Raw genomic sequence first — 12,695 nt, forward strand, 5'->3', positions numbered from 1 at the left:
TTCATTGGGTCCAGGGATTTATACCTTTATCAAGCACCAGAAGTAATTCTGATTCAGGAGGTCTTCAGATAATACCTCAAAAAAACACTGCAAACCTGGATTATGGAGTGGACTCAACTCCAAGCATATTATCAGAATCAGAAAATACATATGAACTAGGGTTCACTCAGAGCAGCCTAAACTCAGTGGTAAGGTTGCATCAGTGTATGCTCCTGGTGCATGTAGGGAGTATCCCACACTGTGACAATATTGATGCAACAAATAGAAGGAGGACCTCCAGAGAAGAGGAAAAGAAGGGCCCCTGAAGGTTTCCCTGTGTGTCAACTTTGCAGGATTCCTGAGCTTGACTTCAGTTCTGATTTTGTCTTTTGCTAACTTCATGATCTTGGATAATTCCCCTAACCTCTCTAAGCTTTAGCCTTCCTATCTATAAAGTGGGAATTCTAACTGTGTCATAAGTTTATTGCAAGAAGAAAATGAGGTAAGTTATAGAAAGCACTTAATACAGAACCTGGCATACAGAAGGTGCTAACTATTTATTATTCATGTTTCATTATGATATTGTTATCCTTAAAAACCTACTCCTCTTAGAATGTGAAGAAATAAGAATGCTTTTGCACTGTTGGTGGGAGTGTAAATTAGTTCAACCATTGTGGAAGACAGTGCAGGGATTCCTCAAGGATCTAGAATTAGAATTACCATGTGACCTGGCAATCCCATTACTGGGTATATACCCAAAGGATTATAAATCATGCTGCTATAAAGACCCATGCACTCGTATGTTTATTGCGGCACTATTCACAATAGCAAAGACTTGGAACCAACCCAAATGTCCATCAATGACAGACTGGATTAAGAAAATGTGGCACATATACACCATGGAATACTATGCAGCCATAAAAGGGATGAGTTAATGTCCTTTGCAGGGACATGGATGAAGCTGGAAACCATCATTCTCAGCAAACTATCACAAGGACAGAAACCAAACATCACATGTTCTCACTCATAGGTGGGAATTGAACAATGAGATCACTTGGACACAGGGCAGGGAACATCACACACGGGGGCCTGTCAGGGGCTGNTGCTGCTATAAAGACCCATGCACTCGTATGTTTATTGCGGCACTATTCACAATAGCAAAGACTTGGAACCAACCCAAATGTCCATCAATGACAGACTGGATTAAGAAAATGTGGCACATATACACCATGGAATACTATGCAGCCATAAAAAGGGATGAGTTAATGTCCTTTGCAGGGACATGGATGAAGCTGGAAACCATCATTCTCAGCAAACTATCACAAGGACAGAAACCAAACATCACATGTTCTCACTCATAGGTGGGAATTGAACAATGAGATCACTTGGACACAGGGCAGGGAACATCACACACTGGGGCCTGTCAGGGGGCTGGGGGAGGGATAGCATTAGGAGAAACACCTAATGTAAATGATGAGTTGATGGGTGCAGCAAACCAACATGGTACATGTATAGCTATGTATCAAACCTGCACGTTGTGCACATGTACCCTAGAACTTAAAGTATATTAAAAAATAAAGTTGAGGTTTTCCCATTAATTTAAAAAAACATCTACTCCTCTCAAAGGGCTAATTTGCATTTCTGGACATCTCCAAATCCCTCAATGGAAGCCTGTCTCACATATAGTCAGACTCTGAAATCAGCCACATCTTGGTTCCTGTCCTCAACTCCACCACATGTGACTTCAAGCAAGTCACTTATAAATCTCAGTGTTTTCATCTGTAAAACAGGGACAACAATATTACCTTACACCATAGGGTTGCGAAGATTAGAAGAGTTAATGTTCAATACCTCACACACTGCAACCCACAGCAAATATTAGCAATTAGCATTATTTCCTCAGGGCTATTCTCCATAAATTCTGAAATCCAAATCAAGAAAATGCACTTGCAGGTTTACAAGAAGCAACCCAGAAATTCAATGGTAAGGTCGCATCACTGTATGCTGTTAGCGCAGGTAGGGAGAATCCCTCAGTGTGATAAGATTGGTGGAACAATTAGAAAGAGGGCCTCCAGAGAAGGAGGAAAGAAGAGTCCCTAGAGTTTTCCTGAGGCACAGACCCTAAAAACAGAACTATCTGGTGTTTGGAGCTGCAAGAAGAAGAATAAATTTGCTTTTGTGGGACTCATGTTGCCAAAAGCTCATCTGTGAGTGAATAATGAAGTTGAGATGTACGTGGTCACCAAAAACAGCCAAACAAACACACAAAAAAAACAGGTCAGGGCTTTGAGGCCCAGGAAGTAATTTAGGAAGATAATAAAGGCATCCTCCCATCTCTATCACCTCTTTTACTACCTAAACCAGACCCTCCTAACCCATGGCCTGCAAAAGTGCAGGACTTTCAACTGGTCCCTCTGCATCTTGCTCTTCTGTTCCTTAGCTCCACTCAGCACACCAAAACCCAAATTATTTACTGAAAACCCCACTTGCCTCACACCATACTCCTGGGTAAAAACCTACAGAGGGCTGGGTGTGGTAGTTCGTGCCTGTAATCCCTGCACTTTGGGAGGCTGAGGAAGGTGGATCACTTGATGTCAGGGGTTCGATACTAGCCTGGCCAACATGGTGAAACCCTGTCTCTACTAAAAATACAAAAATTAGCTGGGTGTGGGGGCAGGCGCCTGTAATCCCAGCTACTTGGGAGGCTGAGGCAGGAGGATCGCTTGAACCTGAGAGGCAGAGGTCGCAGTAAACTGAGATCACGCCATTCCACTCCAGCCTGGGCAACAATAGCGAAACCAAACTCCATCTTAAAAAACAAACAAACAAAAAACCCTACAGAGGCCACTCCTATTGGGTCTGATGTTAATACTTCATTCTTACATAGTAGGCTTCACCCTGCTGCTGTGTCCATGAAATTCTTCTCATTACAGTCATAATACAGTAGTCCCCCTTTATCCAAGAGAGATACATTCCAGCACCCCCACAGTGGATTCCTGAAACCTTAGGTAGTACCAAACCCTACATATACTATGTTTTTTTCCCCTACACATACATACCTATGATAAGGTTTAATTACGATTAAGTTAATCACAATGAGATCACTTGGACTCGGGAAGGGGAACATCACACACCCGGGCCTATCATGGGGAGGGGGGAGGGGGGAGGGATTGCATTGGGAGTTATACCTGATATAAATGACGAATTGATGGGTGCTGACGAGTTGATGGGTGCAGCACACCAACATGGCACAAGTATACATGTATAACAAACCTGCACGTTATGCACATGTACCCTAGAACTTAAAGTATAATAATAATAATAAAAAAGATTAAGTTAATCTGACACAACACATAGCTGTCTATCAGAACACATTTCTGTTTACGTTTTCCATCCACAAATTGAAGGCCTTTTCCATTTTAACTAAGCACTTATCGCTTGCTATTTGAGGTGCCACAGCAAAACTAGCACTACACTACCATGACATAGATCTGGTAACTGAGAGGACTGCAAAGGGGCAGGTAGGGTATGCAAGATCAACACACTGGCCAAAGGGATGATGCATGTCCCAGGCAGGATGGAGCAGGATGGCGTGAGATTTCATCCCAATACTTGGAACAGTGTGCAATTTAAAACAGATGAATTATTCATTTCTGGAATTTTCCGTTTAATATTTTCAGACCATGGGTAACTGAAAATGTGGAAAACAAAACTATGGATAAGGAGGGATTACTGTAGGCTTCCAACTGCCAGAAGCAGGGGGAGGGTGATACTCTCCTGAACATTCTTGTAGTCCAAGTTAGAAGACAAATGTAGCAAAATTCCCCAGACCTTCACATGTTAGGTCTGATTTAATTGCATTCTAGCCAACGTTAAACAAGATTTTTTAGGTTGTTTTAATTTTGCATTCAGAATAAATCTGCCATAGCTGAACATTTTCCCATGTTGGCTTTTTCACTGGTTGTATTTTATTCTTTTTTAAAATATTTTTCTTTTATGACTTACAAATCATTTCCCATATTCTGATTTCTTATAATAAGATTTTCTCTAACCTTTTAAAATCTATTTCATTTTTAAATACGTTCTCAGAACCAGAAGTCTTGGTTCTCTTAAAGGGTCACTTGCTTGGGTAGAGCTAGGATTCTGACTTCCAACCTCCCATAGTCATGCCTGTGGCTCACTTCAATATTGGAATCTTCCACAAATTATTTTTGGCAACCAAAGAGGGAATGAACTGTGTCTAATGGCAAAGGGATGCCAGCCCCGTGAAGTGTGGCAGGGTTGCCTTGCATTCCTCAGAGCTTGAAGAAAAGTTGAGAAAAAAAAAAAAATGCTAACATTTAAAAGCTTACCTCAAGGCCTCTGATAAGGAGCATGTTTCTGAGACTGAAGTGTTCCTGTCTTTCATATTTTATAACCTTGCCGTTGCAGCAGGAGAGCCATGGAGAAAGAGAGATGGAAGCACGGAGAATGGGAGATTGGCTTGGCCCTGAGAGGAAAATGCCCGCAGTGTTACTTGTTTTCCCACGTTTTCCAGTTCAGCTGAGAGTACAAAAGAAGCCTACAACACGTGAGACTACATGGGCCTTCCCCTTAGTGTCGGAGGGGCTCGTAAGGTAGGATCAACTTTGGGGAAATCTGGAGCTGTCTATAGAAACCTCATGATGTCTGCTAACTTAAAGGCCTGTTTAATTGATTATGAGACTTTCAGCTAAGGAGCCTGAGCTCTCTGGAAAGTGTTCTGTCAATTCCTGCAAAAGCCTTGCATCAAGCAAACTATAAATCCTTAGAGGTAACATGGAAGGAAAATAACATTAAAATATTCTTACTGCTATTGTTAGTGGTGGTCTTATTCTGTTCTAAGATTATATGGGCTCTTAGGAACTTCAGGAATTCCTGAGAATTATTTGTGGGAAAGCAAACATTTTTAAGCCTCACTAACAAAGGAGAAACAATTTATCAGAGCCCTAGTTCAGGAGGGGACCATCTTTGTTCTACCCCTGGCTTTAGCTGAAAAGACCGTGTTTACTCTCAACTTAAATATTCTCAAAATGTCCGAGGGATCAGGGCTTTATTCTTTGATTCTAAATAATAACTTCTCCATAAAATCCTCACTTCTGGAGCTGATAGTCAAGTCCAAATCTTATTAAAGTCTTCATTCGGAATGCATATCCAAATAAAAACATATGATAACTTTTCAAAAATTTATCTCAGATTTTATATCACCAAATATTAAATTTTTGGGTGCATAAGAATGACACAAAGCACATATTTAAAATGCATATTCCTGGCTTCAATTCAGAAATACCAACCCAGGTGAATTTAATATAAATGGGCCAAGGCCACAATTTGAAAAACATGTCTTTAGACTTTTCTCAGTTAAATACAACCAAACAGAAATTGCTAAATGACATCCATCATGTCTTGTTACACAGCTTGCTGAGGAAGCATTCTTGAGTCTGCCTACCAGACAGAAAAAAAAAAAAAAGGAATTCTTTTATGGTTAGCAGTGTCCACTCTCTTTTATGAGGAAAATAAAAGCCTCCACCCAAACAAAATTCCATTTAGGTCTCTTGGCCCAAATTTGTCCCGTGGCCTCTGATAGCCACCACAGGGCCTGAGAACGCTGGTAACAAAGCTGTCATGATTAGTCCCAGTGATCATGACCCAACACTAGGGCTTAGTATGTTGCCAACCTCAACAGAATCAGGATCCTGTCTATAAAGAACATGAAATAAACACTAGGTAACTCCTAGTGTCTACCTGAAAAGGGAAGAAAGCAAATAAATGTTGAATACCTACTATTATACACGGAAAATTCTGGAATAGGTACTTTCACAGTTTAAAAAATCTCATTTAACATAACATTATAGATACTATAAATACAGTGCCTGTAAACGGAGCCCTTTGCTTTTGTCATATCTTGTCTGATGATTTTCTAAAAAGATTACCTTTAAAAGTTTCTATTTAATGTAATTGTAATCACTCAAAACTGAGTTTTCAAGTGTGTCTCTAAGCTGTATTATACTATAGTTTTCTGTATTGAGGTCCTTTGTTCTGTTTTGGTTGTTTCAGGCAGCAAGAGAAAAATTTTTATGCAAACTTTGGGCATAATATGTTTAATCCATTTGAGATATTAATAAAAGGAACCAAATCCCTTCCCTATTTTCCCAAAGACAAAATATTTTAAAACCCTAAGACCTCAAATATAGCTATTATGTGGTATACGGTGATTTCCCTGAGAGATTGGGACATTAAAATTTTTCTTTTGTTCTCAATTTTAAAAGGAAACTAAATGCAAAAAAAAAAAAAAAAAAAAATACTAATACAATGCACAAGACACCAATTAAAACATGGGAATCAAGAAGCACAAAGGTGAATGTTCTCATAGGAACCTCGGATCATGTACCCTGTTTCTATGCATGATCTGGGTGTTTCTGCAGATAAACCTGACATTCTGTTTGTTTGTTTTGTTTTGTTTTTTAAGATAGAGTTTCGTTCTTGTTACCCAGGCTGACGTGCAGTGACATGATCTCGGCTCACTGCAACCTCTGCCTCCTGGGTTCGAGCAATTCTCCTACCTCAGTCGCCCAAGTAGCTGGGATTGCAGGCACCCACCACCATGCCCAGCTAATTTTTTGTATTTTTAGTAGAGATGGAGTTTTATCATGTTGGCCAGGCTGGTCTCGAACCCCTGACCTCAGGTGATCCACCCATCTCAGCCTCCCAAAGTGCAGGGATTACAGGCATGAGTCACCATGCCCTGCCTAACCTGACATTCTGGTCATGAACCCTTGTAAATCTGTAACTGCCTGGACAGTCATCATATGTTTAGAAGTGAAAACAACTACTAGAATAATTGCTTATTAAACTTTGTATTTATTTTTATTCTCTGCATTGTATTTATAAACAATATAATTATCTGCATTTTTTTTTCTCTGCACTGCATCTTAAAGCAATATATTTACCTGTATTTACAAGTCTTTAGTTTCCATTACCAGAATTGGGTTGATGGATCGACACAGTGCTAAAAAACTGATCTAGGCTGGGCGCGGAGGCTCACACCTGTAATGCCAGCACTTTCGGAGGCCAAGGCAGGTGGATCACAAGGTCAGGAGTTCAAGACCAGCCTGGCCAACATGGTGAAACCCTGTCTCTACTAAAAATACAAAAATTAGCTGAGCGTGGTGACACGTGTCTGTAATCCCATCTACTTGGGAGGTTGGGGTTGGAGAATCGCTTGAACCCTGGGAGGCGAAGGTTACAGTGAGCACTCCAGCCTGGGTGACAGAGCAAGACTCCATCTCAAATAAATAAATAAATATAAAAATTCTAATCTATTCAGTAAACAGATCAGTCCACAAGGCCCCAAAATGAGTCAGACTGAATGTGTGACACTTAACTGAATTGTTTAGACATTTTATAGTCGTAGACATCCAATCTCACTCCTAGAATAGGAGGCAATTGAACAAGCATCACACAGATTTCTTTGACTTTGAGGGGTTAAATCTCCTGGAGAGTTTTGGTCTCTTCCCTTTGTCATCTCCCCCTACCCTCCTTCTTCCCTCCAAGTCAGAGAAGGGAACAGAAAGGCACAATATACAAACTAAACATTATATGTAATGCTATGTTCCCCCAAGTCTGTCCCCTTCTTTTAGGTGGAAACTCTGATGTGCGAACCCCATGATGTAGAACTAATTCTTGGTTTGGAGCAGGGGTTGGCAAACTTTTTCTGTAAAGGGTTAAAGAGTAAATATTTTCAGCTTTTCAGGCTGTAAGATCTCTGTCCTAAACTCCTCACCTCTTCTGTTGGATCATGAAAGCAGCCACAGATAAAACATAAACAAATTGGCATAGCTATGTTGCAATAAAACTTTATTTACAGAATCAGGCAGTGAGCCAGGTCATTTGCCGACTGCTGGTCTACAGAACTCTAGCTAGTTTATTTTTTCTCATTGTATTAAGGATATATTCTATTTTAGAGTTCAGTAATTCAATGCTAATTTTTAAAAATATACACGGTTGCCTGATTCCAGTTTATTTCTTGACACTACTATTCTAATTAATCTATCAGGCATTCTTCTAATTGTAAAACTTCTAGCTCCAATTTCAGATTCCTTTAATTTTCTTTACCTTTATCACAACCCAAATTTCCACAGTCTTCATCTGCTGATGAGTACAATCCCAGCTGAGTTAGAACACATTAGCCTTATTACTTGCTTTAATTAGTGTAAGGTATCAGAAAAAGGTATCCCAAAATATGCCACTTTGGCATAAAAATTATTTTGAGTTGGAGGCATATGAGAATCAACAGATGTAGAAAGAAGTCTTCCTGGAACTTTCCACATCCAGCTAAAGCAGACAATTCTGAGAAGCGAGAACTGCCATGAATGTCCTCGCCTTGATGGCCAAGGAGATGGAAGGTCTGCACCAAGGTGGGCCTGAACAAACAAACCTTACTCCATTTGTTTCTCCCACATATTCACCCTCCCTCTATTTGCCACTTGTCTTAGTCCATTTTGTGCTGCTATAACAGAATACCTGAGGGTAGATAATTTATAACGAACAGAGATCTGTTTCTTACGGTTCTAGAGGCTAGAAAGTCCAAGATTGAAGGACTGACATCTGGAGAGGGTCTTCTTGTGGCATTATCCCATCCCAGAAGGTAGAAACACAAGTGGGCATTTTGTGAGAAAGAGAAGGGGCTGAACTCAATCTTTTATCAGGTACCTACTTTCAAGATAACACACTCCTGCATGCAGCAGTATTAATCCATGTCTGAGAGCAGAGCCCTCATGTCCTAATCACCTGTTAGGATGCTACCTCTAAACACTGTTGCCTTGGAGATTAAGTTTCCAACACATGAACTTTGGGAGGCAAATTCAAACCACAGCACCACCTTTGAAAGCCTGAAACCCTTTTTCTTTGTTTTGTTTCTTTACCAATTTTTGTTTTGTTTCGTATTTTTTTGTTTTTTTCATTAAAATGTTATTGGCCGGGCACAGTGGCTCACACCTGTAATTCCAGCACTTTGGGAGTCTGAGGTAGATGGATTACCTGAGGTCAAGAGTTTGATACCAGCCTGGCCAACATAGTGAAACTCAGTCTCTACTGAAAATAAAAAAATTTATCTGGGTGGCATGCACCTGTAGTCCCAAGCTACTAGGGAGGCTGAGGCAGGAAAACTACTTGAACCTGGGATTTGAGGTTACAATGAGCTGAGATCGGCCCCATCTCAAAAATAAATACAAATAAAACAAAAGATGCTATCTAAAGCAAATTCTAGCCTTTCTTTCAACTACTCTTCAAGGGTTTCTGCCTTGCTGTGCACTGCATCCATTAATAAACTGGTTTTCTCTTGTTTTTTTTTTGGTCTAATTTATAGGGCCCTCACCAGAGAACATGAGTAGATGGAGCATATTTTTTGTCCCCTACAAAAGCTATTGCTGTATAACAAAGCAATCCAAAACTCAGTGTCTTAAGGCAACTACGTAATATCTTTTCGTGAGTCGTTGGGTCAGATGGTTTAAATATCTCCTCACTTTTTCATCATAACGTTCTCACCAGTTCTTGGTATTTATCATTCCAAATGAACTAATAAAATAATATCCTCTAATTCCCAAAATAAATCATTGAGATTTTAATTGCAATTTCCCCATTTATTTTAGAAAGACTGACGTTTTTATGATATTGTTTTTTCACCTAAAACCATGATACACCCTTCCATTTCTTCAGACCTTGTTTTCTGTCTTTTCCTAAAATTTTACAGTTGTATTCAAACAGGCCCTGTTTTTTTTTCTTAATTTTGCTCATAAGCATTTTACAAGTTGCATGGCTATCATTGGGGCATTTTCATTTGTAGTCAATTATTGTTAATACAGAGAATTTTGATTTTTATACATTTATCTTATGCCGACCCTCTTTACTAAAGTCAAATTTAAGTTTTAAATTTCCCTTTCTACAAAATTATATTGTACTTTTCATTTTTCTTTCAATTCTCGATTTAGAACTCTTGTTTCTTCTTACTCCTTTCTTACTATTCCTTACCATGTGCCGTGTTGTTACAAGCATTAAATAAAATAGCATATGCCAAGCACTTTGCACAATGGCTGGCGAAAAGAGCAGTAAGCACTCAGTAAATGTTAGCCATTATTAAGAATTTGCTGTTTATTCAAGATGAATTTAAACTTTATGCTATACTTTGGTCATCATCCTAGTCATAGTCATGAGATCTTTTGACTACATGAAGTGGGAAAAAAAAATATATGTGTGGAAAACTCTGGGAAACAGTATACAATTCTATTTCATATTCCCATATTCCTAATACCTGTTAATATCCAGACTATACAAATAATGAGCTAACACATTAAGTACCATTTATAGTTAGTTCAATTCTAAAGATTAAATGTAAGATTTTATGCTTTGATGAGAAGTATCAAATTGAATTTTTTATATGAAAATTATAATGCTTATGAAATGCAGCTTTAATATAACCAATGAACACAATTAAAGCAGACCTTCCTAATTAAATATAACGTTGAGAATAATCTGTTTCTAATTCTGATATTCCACTACCTATGTTGAAAGACACTTGATTCTGCTTTCCCAAAGTGTTTTAAAATTTTTTTTCTACTACATTTGAATTTATCTATGCTTGCTTTAGACAAATGTTTCCACTTTTCTGCTTTTCCCCTTGTAAAATACACTTTAAAAAAAAATCTAAGAAACACAAGAGAAGTTGGACACAAGGAAAAAGAAGTGCGGCTGAACCAAGAATACTGTGTTTTGACTGCCTTTGGATTTGTATCTACCATGTATCACTACAGTCATGTGCAGCATAAGGATGTTTCAGTAAACAACAGACTACATTCCTAGACCGACTACATACCTACAGAGGGTAGTCCCATAAGATCGTAATGCTGTATTTTTACTGTACCATTTCTATGTTTACATATACAAATACTTACCATTGTACTACAACTGCCTATAGTATTCAGCACAGTAACATGCTGTTCAGGTTTGTAGCCTAGGAGCAACAGACTATACCATATAGCCTAGGTGTGTAGTAGGCTGCATCATCTACGATTAAGTCAACTCTATGATGTTTGCACAATGACAACATCACCTAAGGGCACATTTCTCAGAATGTATCCCTGTCATTAGTCACTTGGCTCAATGGGCCAGAGAGTGGTACTATGAAGCAAAGATTCCAAGGTCTAGTCTTGTCAATTTTAGTATCACTGTATTTCTTGGCCAAAAGACTGTATTTTAAAAGTAAATAAATATTAATAAAAGCAACAGTTCTTGAATGCAATATTTCATTTAATTCCTGACTATAACTTTTGCTTCACAAACAAGGAAACTGAGGCCCAATAAAGCTGAAAGTCAAAAACCAAGGAGGAATTAGTGGTTTGACTTCAGAATCTGAATTCTTAATCACAAAACTATACTCTCTTAAACTTTTGTCTTCTGTTTTGCCAAAACATTTTCTCCTAGGTAACTAAACTTTTAACTGATTTCTTACTCAAAATTCTTTATTGCTACGATGCAGTAGAAAAGAAAAGCGCATTTTCTGAGGACAAAGTTTGCACTGTGCACCTGGAAAAGCCACAGAGATGATTTAGGGTATCTGAAGAGAGAAATTTCCGAGCAGCAAAGCATTCAAGAGGTGACTTGGGTGCTGTTAAGAGCATTCCATTTTAAAATGCAAAATTCTTTTGCATTTTTCAGCATTTGTAAATACCTAGTAAGCCCCTTCCCCGATGATTCCTCTTGCCTGCCGTAAATTATCTGGAGTAAAGTTTCTATCATTTTGCTCCAAGAACCCTGGATCATAACAGGTGGCACGTGAAAAAAAAAAAAAAAAAAAAAAATGTACTTTTCATAAAATTCTTGATACTGCTATTTAATTTGGGTTGTTGCTGAAAAGATATCCAAAAATGTGGATGCGACTTTGGAACTGGGTTTAACAGGCAGAGGTTGGAACAGTTTGGAATGGCTCAGAAGAAGACACCAAAATGTGGGAAAGTTTAGAACTCTTACAAGATTGTTGATGGCTTTTGAACAAAATGCTGATACTGATAAGGTCCAGGCTGAAGGGATCTCAGATGGAGATGGGACTTGTTGGGAACTGGAAGCCAAAGGTGACTCTTGGTTATGTTTTACAAAGAGATCTGGTGGCATTCTTGCCCCTACCCTAAGAGATTTGGTGGAACTTTGACTTGAGAGAGATGATTAGGGTGAGAGAGATGATTAGGGTATCTGGAGGGAGAAATTCAAGCAGCAAAGCATTCAAACGTGGGACGTGGGTTGCTGTTAAGAGCAATTTCCATTTTAAAAGGAAAACAGAGCAATAAAGTTCAGAAAAAATTGGCAGCATGACGATGCGTAGAAAAGAAAAGCGCATTTTTTGAGGACCAAAGCTTGCACTGTGCACCTGGAGAGCCACAAGACGGTCCCTTAAAGCCATGTCAGTTAAAGAAGCCAGGTGGTGGCTATACCCGAAAGTCCACAGAGTGGCAGATCGCCCCAAGACCTCTGGGAAACTATTTTCTTGCATTCGCCATGACCTGGAGTCAAATAAGAAGATTTTGGAGCTTTAAAATTGAACTGCCCCGCCCGGATTTTTGGACTTGCATGGGCCCCCTGTTAACCCTTGGTTTGGCCATTTCTCCCATTGGAACAGCTGTATTTACCCAATACCTGTACCCCCCATT

Source organism: Rhinopithecus bieti, unplaced genomic scaffold, assembly GCF_001698545.2.
Source record: "Rhinopithecus bieti isolate Rb0 unplaced genomic scaffold, ASM169854v2 scaffold_35322, whole genome shotgun sequence".
NCBI classification, from domain to species: Eukaryota; Metazoa; Chordata; class Mammalia; order Primates; family Cercopithecidae; genus Rhinopithecus; species Rhinopithecus bieti.